Here is an 11,347-nt window from a genome sequence, read left to right as displayed (position 1 = left end):
GGAGGAGGAGGAGGAGGAGGAGGAAGAAGGGGATAACTTTTTTAGTGGGGGAGGTGAATTGCAAGAAAATGTAAGAATCAGACGGTGGCACTATTACTGCTCACTGTGTTAAGCCAAGCTTTACTCCCACAGGACTGCCTAGGGAAAGATTCTCCCTGGTTTAGGTTTAGTTTCTCAGGCACTTGGAGTCCAAAATAGCTGTGCTGGCTAGTCTTATGTCAACTTGACACAAGCTGTAGTCATCAGAGAGGAGGTACCCTCAAACGAGAAACTGCCTATGTAAGATTGGGTTGCAGGCAAGTCTGTAGTGATTGGTGTGCGTGTGCATACATACATGCAGTCAATTGTGAGTGGGGCAACTCCTGGGCGAGGAAGCCACAAGGAGCAAGCAAGTAAGCAACAATCCTTCATGGCTTCTGCATCAGCTCCTGCCTCCAGGTTCCCGTCCTGCCCTGATTCCTTCAGTAATGATCAGTGATGTGAAAGTGTGAGCCAGACAAACCCTTGGGGAAGTGTAAGCCACATAAACCCATTCCTCTCCAAGTTGCTTTTGTAAAGATTTACTTATTTATTTTATGTATATGAGTACACTGAAGCTATACAGTTGGTTGTTGGGAATTGAATTTAGGACCTCTGCTTGCTCTGGTCAACCCCACTCCTCAGGTCAGCCTTGATTGCTTGGTCCCTGGTTGCTCTGGCCCAAAGATTTATTTATTATTATAAATAAGTACACTGTAACTGTCTTCAGATGCACCAGAAGAGGGCGTCAGATCTCATTACCAGTGGTTGTGAGCCACCATGTGGTTGCTGGGATTTGAACTCAGGACTTTTGGAAGAGCAATCAGTGCTCTTACCTGCTGAGCCATCTCGTCAGCCCCCTCAAGTTGCTTTTTGTCATGGTATCTTCTCACAGCAATAGACCCCAACTAGGACATTAGCTGTAACCCTAGAGGGTTGGACCCCATCTTGAACTAGCAGAACTTGGTATCATCCGTGTGGGGTGTTTTTCACAGACATTCAGGATAGGACAGTGATTATTAGATCATTGAACATACAAAGTGATTAGCTCTCTGGAACACACAGAGGTCCAGAGAAGAGCTGATAAATACAACCAGTGTGTAGAAGGGAAGGCTCTGTAGGTTGATGCATGGAGCTGTGAGGGTGAAGGCCAAGTTACAGTGGAGACTCCAAATGTAATTCAGGAAGGGCAGTGTCACTGAGGAGAGCAGATCCGAGGAGAGCCGAGGAGAGGAGAACTAAGGAGAGCTGAGGAGAAGAGAGGTGAGCTGAGGAGATCTGAGGAGAGTGGATCTGAGGAGAGCTGAGGAGAACAGATCTGAGGAGAGCTGAGGTGAGGAGAGCTGAGGCGAGGAGAGCTGAGCAGAGCTGAGGAGAGCTGAGCAGGGCTGAGGAGAGCTGAGCAGGGCTGAGGAGAGCTGAGCAGGGCTGAGGAGAGCTGCAGACACTGACTGGTGGTGACCAAGGAGAAAGTCTACTTACATTGCAGGTGGCAAAGCTGGAGAGGCAGAACCTTCAAGGCCTATAGGAACCCAGGTAATGCACCTAAGAGTCTCAGATGCCAGCTATGGAGTTACAAGATGTGGGTTTGTTTCCTGCTGCATCTTTGTCTTGCTTTGGTCTATTATTTTCTTGGGGTTATCTTCTTCTTCCTTTTGAAATGGGAATCTTTACTTTGTTATATACTGAAAATAATGTAAGTTGATTTATTTTTTTTTTACTATTTTTACAGGGTATGATGGCTATTCTTTTTTTTTTTTTTTTTTTTTTTTTTTTGGTTTTTGGAGACAGAGTTTCTCTGTGTAGCCCTGGCTGTCCTGGACTCGCTCTGTAGACCAGGCTGGCCTCAAACTCAGAAATCTGCCTGCCTCTGCCTTCCAAGTGCTGGGATTAAAGGTGTGAGCCACCACCGCCCGGCATGATGGCTATTCTTGATGTCAACTTGACTACAGCTGAAATTAACTAAAACCCAAGCAGCTGAGTACACCTGCATTTTTTTCTTAATTAAATCATTTGAATTAGCAAGGCTTACCATTAATCTAGATCTTTCTTTTTTCTTTTCTTTTCTTTTCTTTTCTTTTTTTTTATTGGTTTTTTGAGACAGGGTCTCTCTGTGTAGCCCTGGCTGTCCTGGAACTCACTCTGTAGACCAGGATGGCTTCGAACTCAGAAATCCGCTTGTCTCTGCCTCCCAAGTGCTGGGATTAAAGGTGTGCGCCATCACTGCCCGGCCTTTCTTTCTTTTTATTAAGTTATTTATTTACTTTACATCTCAATTGTAGCTACCCATCCCTCCACTCCTCCCAAACCCCCTTCTCATCTCCCCACCATAGTCCCTTCTCCGCTTCTCCTCAGAAAAGGGGAGGTCTCCTATGAATAGCAACCAGCTTTGGCATATCAAGTTACCATAACATTAGGTGCATCTTCTATTGAGGCCAGACAAGGCAGCCCAGTTATGGAAAAGGGATCCAAAGGCAGCCAACGTAGTCAGAAATAGCCCCTGCTCCCACTTTAGGAATCCCATAAGAAGACCCAGCTGTACAACCTATGTGCAGCCAGCCTTGGTCCATCCCATGCATGCTCTCTTGTGGTTCAGTCTCTGTGAACCTCTGTGGGCCCAGGTTAGTTGATTCTATAGATTTTCTTGTGTCATCGACCTCTCTCACCCCTACAATCCTTCTGCCCTCTCTTTAATAGAATTTACCAAGCTCCACTTAATGTTTGGCTGTGGATCTCTGCATCTGTTTCCATCGATTGTTGGATGAAGCCTCTCTGGTAACAGTTATGCAAGGCTCCTGTCTGCAAGTTGAGCAGCGTATCATTAATAGTGTCAAGGGTGGGTAGGTTCCCTCTCATGGCTTGGATCTCAGGCTGGGCCAGTCATTGGCTGACCCTACCCTCAAATTCTACTCCATCTTTTATCCCTGCACATCTTACAGGCAGGGCAAATTGTGGGCCGAAGGTTTTATGGCTCAATCCCTCCATTGGAAGTCTTGCCTGGTTACAGGAGATGGCTGGTTCAGGCTCCATATCCCCTGTTGCTAGGAGTCATAGCTAGGGTCACCCTCATAGATTCCTGGGAATTTCTATTGTCCTAGGTTTCTAGCTCCTCCCAGAGATACAATAAGACCTAATCCAGTTGTCTCTCCCAGGACTCTCTCACTCTATCCTCCCCTCACCTCATCCTTCCTGTTCCCATCTCCACCCCCTCCCTCACCCAGTCCCCTCCTTCCATCCACTCCTGATGTCTAATCTATTTCCCCTTCTCAGTGACATTCAAGCACCCCCCTTGGGCTCTCCTTGTTACTTACCTTCTTTGGACCTGTGGTTTGTATCACGGTTTTCCTGTACTTTATGACTAGTATCCACTTATAAGTGAGTACATACCATCTTTGTCTTTCTGGATCTGGGTTACCTCATTTAGGATGTTATTTTCTAGTTCCATTCATTTGCCTGTAAATTTCATGATGTCATTGTTTTTAATAGCTGAGCAATACTCCATTGTGTAAATGAACCACATTTTCTTTATCCATTCTTCAGTTGAGGGACATGTAGGGTGTTTCTGGTGTCTGGCTATTACAAATAAAGCTGCTATGAACATAGTTGAGCAAATGTCTTTGTGGTATGATGGGGCTTCTATTACGCCCAGGAGTGGTTTAGCTGGATCTTGAAGTATAACTATTTCCAGTTTTCTAGGAAATTGCCAAATGAATTTCCAAAGTGGTTGTACAAATTAGCACTCCCACCAGCAATGTTCCCTGGCTCTACATTCTTACCAGCATGAGCTGTCACATGAATTTTCTGATCTTAGCTATTCTGATGGGATGAAGGTGGAATTCCAGAGTTGTTTGATTTGCATTTCTCTGACAACTAAGTATGTTGAACATTTCTTTAAGTGCTACTCATTAGAAATACCTCTGTTTAGATATGTACCCCATTCTTAATTGGATTATTTGGTTTGTTGATGACTAGTTTCTTTTCTTTTTTTTTAAGATTTATTTTATTTTATTTATTTTATGTGTATGAGTACACTGTAGGTATACAGATGGCCGTGAGCTATCATGCGTGTGGCTGCCATGTTGTCTTTTTGACAGTGTCTTTTGCCTTATCAAAGTTTTTCAGTTCCACAAGGTCCCATTTACTAATTATTGGTCTTAATGCCTGAGTTGGTGTTCTGTTCAGAATGTTGTCTCCTGTGCAAGTTCAGTCAAGGTTCTTCCCCATTTTCTCTTGTAACTAACTCTGGTTAGTGTATCTGGTTTTATGTTGAGTTCTTTGATCAACTTAGACTTGAGGGTTTTTTTTTGCAGGGTAATAGATATGGATCTGTTCGCATTCTTCTGCATGGAGACATCAGCTGGTATCATTTGTTCAAGACCCCTTCTCTTTTCTGTTTTATAGTTTGGCTTTCTTTTTTTGTCAAAAATCAGTGTCCATAGGTGTGTGGGTCTGTTTCTGGGTCTTCAATCCAATTCCATTGATCAACCTGTCTGTTTTTGTGCCAATAACATTAATTTCTTGTTAGTATTGCTCTGTAGTGCAGCTTGAAATGGGGATGATGATGCCTCCAGAAGTTCTTTTATATACAGGATTGTTTTAGCCAGCTTGAGTTTTTGTTTTTCCATATGAAGTATTGTTCTTTCAAGGTCTGTAAAGAATTGTGTTGGAATTTTAATGGAAATGTGTTGAATCTGTAGATTGCTTTTGTTGGATGGCCATTTTTACCATGTTACTTTTACCAACCCATGAGCATGGGAGAGCTCTCCATTTTCTGCTATCTTCTTCAACTTCTTTCTTCAAAGAATTGAAATTATTGTCCTACAGGTCTTTCAGTTGCTTGGTTAGAGTCACACGAAGATATTTTATATTATTTGTTACTATTGTGAAGGGTGTTGTTTCTCTAATTTTTTCTCAGCCTGTTTATCATTCGTATATGGGAAGCCTACTGATTTCTTTGAGTTAGTTTTGTTGAGTTAGTTTTCAGCCACATTGCTGAAAGTATTTATCAGCTGTAGGAGTTCCCTGGTAGAACTTTTGGGTTCACTTATGTATAATCTGCGAATGGTGATTCTTGAACTTCTTCCTTTCCAATTTGTATCTCCTTGATCTCCTTTAGTTGTCTTAGTTGTAGCTAAAAATTCAAGTACTATATTGAATAGATAGGAACAGAGTGGACAGCCTTGTCTTGTCCCTGATCTTAGTGGAATTGCTTTAAGTTTCTCTTCATTTAATTTAACATTGGTTATTAATTGTATATTAATTGTTGGTGTATATTGCCTTTATTGTGTTTAGGTATGGGCCTTGAACTCTCAAAGACTTTTATCATGAAGGGAGTTGGATTTTGTCAAAGGCTTTTTCAGCATCTAATGAGATGATCATGTGTGTTTTTTTTTTCTTTCAGTTTGCTTATATACTGGATTACATTGATGGATTTTCATATGATGAGTCACCCCTGCACCTCTGGGATGAAACCTACTTGATCATGGTGAATGATGTTTTTGATGTATTCCTGGATTTGGTTTGTGAGTATTTTATTGAGTATTTTTGCATCACTTTTCTTAAGGGAGATTGGTCTGAAATTCTTTCTTGCTTGAGGCTTTGTGAGATTTAGATATCAGGTTGACTGTGACTACATGAAATGAATTTTGTAGTGTTCCTTCTGCTTCTATTTTGTGGAATAATTTGAAGAGTATTGCTATTAGCTCTTATTTCAAGGTCTGGTAGAATTCTGCACTAAAATGACCTGGCCCTGGGCTTTTTCTGTTGGTAGGATTTTAATGACTGCTTCTATTTCCTTAGGGCTTTAGGTATATTTAATTGTTTACCTGAACTAGGTTTAGCTTTGGTAAGTAGTGCCTATCAAGAAAAAAGAGTTCATTTAGAAATCCAATGTTGTGGAGTACAAGTTTTTTGAAGTGAAGTAAATATAATGATTCTTTGGATTTCCTCATATCTCTTATGCCCCCCCCCCATTTTCATTTTTGGTTTTGTTAATTTGCATATTGCCTCTTTGCCTTTTAGTTGGTTTGGCTAGGGGTTTGTCTCTCTTGTTGATTTTCTCAAAGAGCCAACTCTCCGTTTCATTGGATTGTTCTCTTTGTTTCTAATTGATTGATTTCAGCCCTGAGTTTATTTCCTGGCATCTACTCCTCTTGGATGTGTTTACTTCTTTTTGTTCTAGAGTGTTCAGGTGTGCAGTTTAAGTCACTAGTATGAGACCTCACTAATTTCCTTATGAAGGCACTTAGAGCTGTGAGCTTTCCTGTTAGCACTGCTGTCATTGTGTCCCAGAAGTCTGGGTACTTTGTGCTTTCATTTTCATTCAATTCTAGAAATTCTTTAGTTTCTTTTTTTTTATTTCTTCCTTGACCCAGTGGTCACCAAGTAGAGAGCTGTTCAGTTTCTATGAGTGTGTAGCCAGTTTTATCTTTCTTTCTCTTTATTTCTTCCCACTCCTAGTCCCTGACTCTGGACTCTAGACCTTAGATGTGGATTCTTCCATATGTAGCCCTGGATATGGAGAGCGTGAATCAGTCCCCCTCTCAACAACGTCTGAGTGGACACAGGCGGGTGTCCATGTCCTGACCACAGACAACACCTGAGTGGACACAGGTGGGTGTCCATATCCTGACCACAGACCCCTGTAAATTGACCTTCTTTGGGAAAAGGGTCTTTGCTGATGGGAATAATAATGAGATAGCATCACTCTACATTATCTTGGGGGAGTCTCCCAAATCTAATGACCAGTGTCCTTATATGATAAGGTAAGCACAGAGGAGGCCATGTGATCATGGAGGCAGAGCTTGGAGCCATGTCACCTCCAGTCAGTGACTACTTGGAGTCATCAGAAGCTGGACAAGGTCAGGTAGAGCACCTTGACCCCCTTAGGGAAATGTGGCTTGCCGACACCTTGATTTCTAGCATCACTGCTGGAACTCTAAAATGCCAAGTTTGGTCTTGTGTAGAGCAACTATGAGAAATGAACTTAATGTTACAGATCCCAGCTTGGCGTCTGCTACCCCCAATTCTCCTGCCAAGGCCCCTCCGCAAGGGCGTCACCACCAGATGAGACCTTCCCTAGTCCTTCTCCTGGGTGTGGTTGTGGTAGCACCCCCAGCCCAGCCCGCTGCACTGTGTGGGTGTCCTTGGGCTCTGAGCCTCCTGCCCTCCCTCTCTTTCCCCACACACAGTCAATTCCTGTTTTCACCCTGGGCAACCCTATCATCAGAGAATTATGGAGGCACTCGTATAATTTCAAAGAAACCAGACCTTCCTTGGATGCTAGGGATCTCGGGGAGAACCTGCCACCCACACAAATGCTGCTGGGCATGGGCTAGCACAGACACTGGGGAGGACAAGGGCTGTGAGGCCAACGCCTTTGGACTGGGGACTTCAGGAGGCACTGGGGTGATCTTTACATAGGAAGTTCCCAGCCCTCCTCCTGGGAAGATATTTTTCAGTGATGATGGCTAGATTTTCTCTAAAGCCTCCAACACTTCGAGTGTACATTGACTTAAAGGGACTTTCAAAGCACAGTCCCTGGATGTCTCCAAGGAATACAGCAGCCATGGTGTGCCACCGAGGAATACAGCAGCCATGATATATCCTCAGATCCCATGCAAGCATCCTGGGTTAGATATTCTGGGCAGGGCCCAGAGGCTGCTTGAATGAGGTCTTTGTGGGGTTTTGTTTCCTCTCCAGTCTAAGGACCAGTGTCTCAGGGAACACCACCCTTATGGCTTCTCCTTTTAACCTCTCCCCATAGTTTTATTGCTTTAAGTGTCTTTAAACTCAGGGTATTGTAAAGATTAACACAAGTCGCTACATTTCTAATGGGTTCCCCACTCTCAGGAACCTCCACCTTGCCCCATGTCTGTCCACCTTGGTTGGGGTGTGGACCTCCCTTCAGGGGCTGGTCAGTCGTGGTTGAGGGGAGCATCTTCTGAGCCCCTCCCCTTTGTTCCCTGGTCCTTGGCAGCAGAAGATGCCTGCTAACCCCACCAGCTGTGTCTGCCAGGGCCCAGTGACTTGTAGTGTCAGAGTAGAGAGCGATCAGGCCTAAAGAGTCACTGTTTAGCCAGAGGACCTTGAAGTTCTCTACCTGGGTTTGAAAGGGCAGAGAGAGCTGCTTCGGAAGAGCCTTGCAGAGTCACTGTGGAGGTCAGGTATGGGCAGAGATGCCTCATATGGAACACTTTCACAGGATGACAATGAGGTGAGGGTGGTGTGTAGACACTGCCATCCCCAAGGTGCAGGAGGGTGAGCTGCAATCCCAGGCGTGTAAAACAGTCTTAAGCGCCTTTCACTGGCCAGTTGTTGAGGGGAGCTGGCTCTGACTCTGTTGACGATGGAAGACTCCCTTTCATTCAGCATCTTTCCAAGTGCTGTGAATGGGTTCGTGGGAGGTGGTCCTTCAAGGGCCTTGGTTAACTGTGACTTCATTCATACTGTGATGTTGATGGCTTTCATGTAGATTCTCCCCATACGTCATTGCTCAGCTCATTAGTATGCATGAACACAGGCTTGATTTACACAGCGGCACTAACGTGTGGTGGATGTGGCTGTCTCTCTTTGGAAGGCCATGTATGTATTCATTTTGGAAAACACACGAAGTTCTTCTGATTTGGCAAACAGATTTAAAAGTTACATCACAGAGAAACAATGACAACTATGTCCTGCGACAGAACATAGGATGCAGGGTCACTGTCAGAGGCTGAGTCTGGGGCCAAGTATGTATGTGTGATCCTCGGACAGCCTTTAGAAGCTGCTCTCTACCCATTTCTCAGACGAGTAAGTGGAGGCCTTTAGAAGGGGAAACGGCTCACCCAGGACCACTGTTAGGGAGTAAGAGTGCCTGTAATAGAGGCCAAGATTGACCTCTAGGTTCACACTTAATCTCTCCAGGATTCTCTTACAGCTGCTATGTTATGTGTAGGGAGCCCATGATGATTTTGATTATTTAATCAGCTGCAACCTGCTCTGTCTCCAAGCTTCCAAGTGCTCACTAGCTCTGATTCTGCCAGACTCGACAGTATTGTTAGCCACATCCCACCCTCTCTGGTGTCTCCTCTCTAACTAGAGGCTTACCTGGGACCCCTTGGTCCCCCCTTCCTTTTTGCCCAGATCACTGGCATAAACCATACAGAAGCTGGGCCTCTGCGGCGACTCAGCCCTGTGTGTGCTCTGAGTCCTGCTTGTTGATGGGGACACATTTGACTCTTTTCTGTCACAATCCTCCAAATCTGGAGCCAATTGAAAGCACAGATCACCTTGAGCAGACCTCAAGGCTCACCGGACAGGCCTGTGGGTCAGGGGGCTGCCGTCCGGGCTGGAGCCCCAGAGCTAGTCAGAGGAGGGCATTCCCTGTCACCTAGCTGCCCCTGTAATTGCCACGGGCTCTTTTGTTATTAAGCAGACCCTGCCCAAACAAAAGGGACACTGTTTCTTTTATGAGTAATGTGTTAAGTCGCCCTGGCAAAAAGGAAGGAAAAAAAAAAAGGAAAAGTTTAGGTCCAGTGTAGGGAGCAAGACAGCGTAAGATTTATTACGATGGCTGGGAATTATTCCTCTTTCACAGCACTTAAATTGTCTAATTATTCACAGCTGTTTCCAATTTAGCCCTTGCTGTTAATGAAGGGGTGTGACTGGGTCTTCCCCTTCTTCAGCCACCTGAAGGCACCCCAGGCATCACACTGAGGGTCCTGGCTGCCGAAACCTTCACACAGCTGCTTTCTGCTTCTATCCAAGAGGGAGGGGACAGTGGGGAGACCACGGATTTCTTCCCAGCTAGTGAGAGATGCTGACTAAAGAGACCCCCAGAGGGCAGCTGATCTCTCCCTATCTTCTGTGAATCCAGGGGACCCCTGAGCCCTGGGCTGCCCTTGGGAACAGCATCAGGAATGTCCTTGGAAAGAGATGGAACCAGCTAGTGGGTCTCTCCATTCCTGTTGGGGCCTGTCCCAGAAGTGAGAGAGTCAGACTCCCCGCCCTCCACCCCTGTTCACCCCTAGCAGGCTTCCCACCTCCTCCATACAGCAGCCTTTTAGAGTCTTCCCCTGTACACTGACACAATTCTGGAATTTTCTTGCCTCTCATATCTACAGGGCTCTGGTTTTAAGCCAGGTTGGTGATCATAGCTGATGTTTGTTTAATAATTAATAAGTAGACGCCTGCTGTGTTCACAGTATGGATCCGGACAGCAGGGTTTTAGAATGAGTGAAGAGTGCTCTAGTCCCCGTTAGACCGGAAGCTGTGAGATGCGACTTCCGGAAGCTATGCGAGACCTAGCTGATGGACTAGTATCCAGGAGGCACTCAATAAACGCATGGATCACAGGCTGCTCTGGCTAGGAGACTTTGATGAACCTTAAGACTATATCCCTTAAGGAGCCTAGCCTGGAAGAGACTTGAAGTACTAGGGTAGGTAGGGGGATATCCAGGAGGGCTCCTACCTGCTCAGAGAAGAATAGGAGGGAGTATGGGGGAAGGATTGTGGGAGGGGCTGACCAAGAGGAGGGCAGAGAAGGGAATATAAAGTGAATAAGTAAAATAATTAAATAATTGATTTTTAAAAAGATTAAAAAAAACTTAAAAAAAAAAGACTTACATTCCTTAGATTAAAACATTTAACCTTTGCTTCCTATTGCGGAAGCATCTCTGGTGAACAGCAGTGTGACCCACGGCAGTGGGCCTCACTACAGGGTGGTGATGGCCATCTGCAAGCTGAGGCAAGGCTGACAGCGTGGGCACCTCAGCAACCATACCCGGGTTTTGTAGGACATAACCTGGTAGGTATTTATTTGGTTTTGCACCTCATGAGCTCTGTGCTGTAATCTTTACTGGCAGCCCAAGCCGTTTCATGGATAAACCACCTATGCTCTCATCTGCTTGGTGGCTGGGACTCTGCGGGGGGTGGGGGTGCCTCCTCTGCCCCCGTCCCCTCTGCTTCTCTCAGGTAGCCATCTTACTTTTTTTCTCTACCCTTCACTCCTCTCACTTTTGTCTCTCGGCATAGCATGATCTCCAGATTCCAACTCTCCATTCACCTAGACCACACATCTAACACTGCCACAGCATCTGAAACAAGGGAAACTCGTGGGCCTAACTCAGAGCCACCCTGGTTAGACTTCAGGGCTCCAGGAGCCCTCCGCTGCCATCCCAAGATGCATGCACTAGGCTGGAGGCTCGGAGAACCTCCTCTGTCTTGCTTGGGAGACCAGCTCTATGGCAAGTTTAGAATGCTCACCCTACTTTCCAGGGCTGTTTTAGTTAATCCAAAGTTCAAGGGACACCTTCGTGTGACTAGATTACACCCCGGTTTATACCTTGGT

Source organism: Mastomys coucha, unplaced genomic scaffold (assembly GCF_008632895.1).
Source record: "Mastomys coucha isolate ucsf_1 unplaced genomic scaffold, UCSF_Mcou_1 pScaffold6, whole genome shotgun sequence".
Lineage (NCBI taxonomy): Eukaryota > Metazoa > Chordata > Mammalia > Rodentia > Muridae > Mastomys > Mastomys coucha.
The sequence above is the reverse complement of the archived record's forward strand: the minus strand, read 5'-3'. Positions refer to the sequence as shown.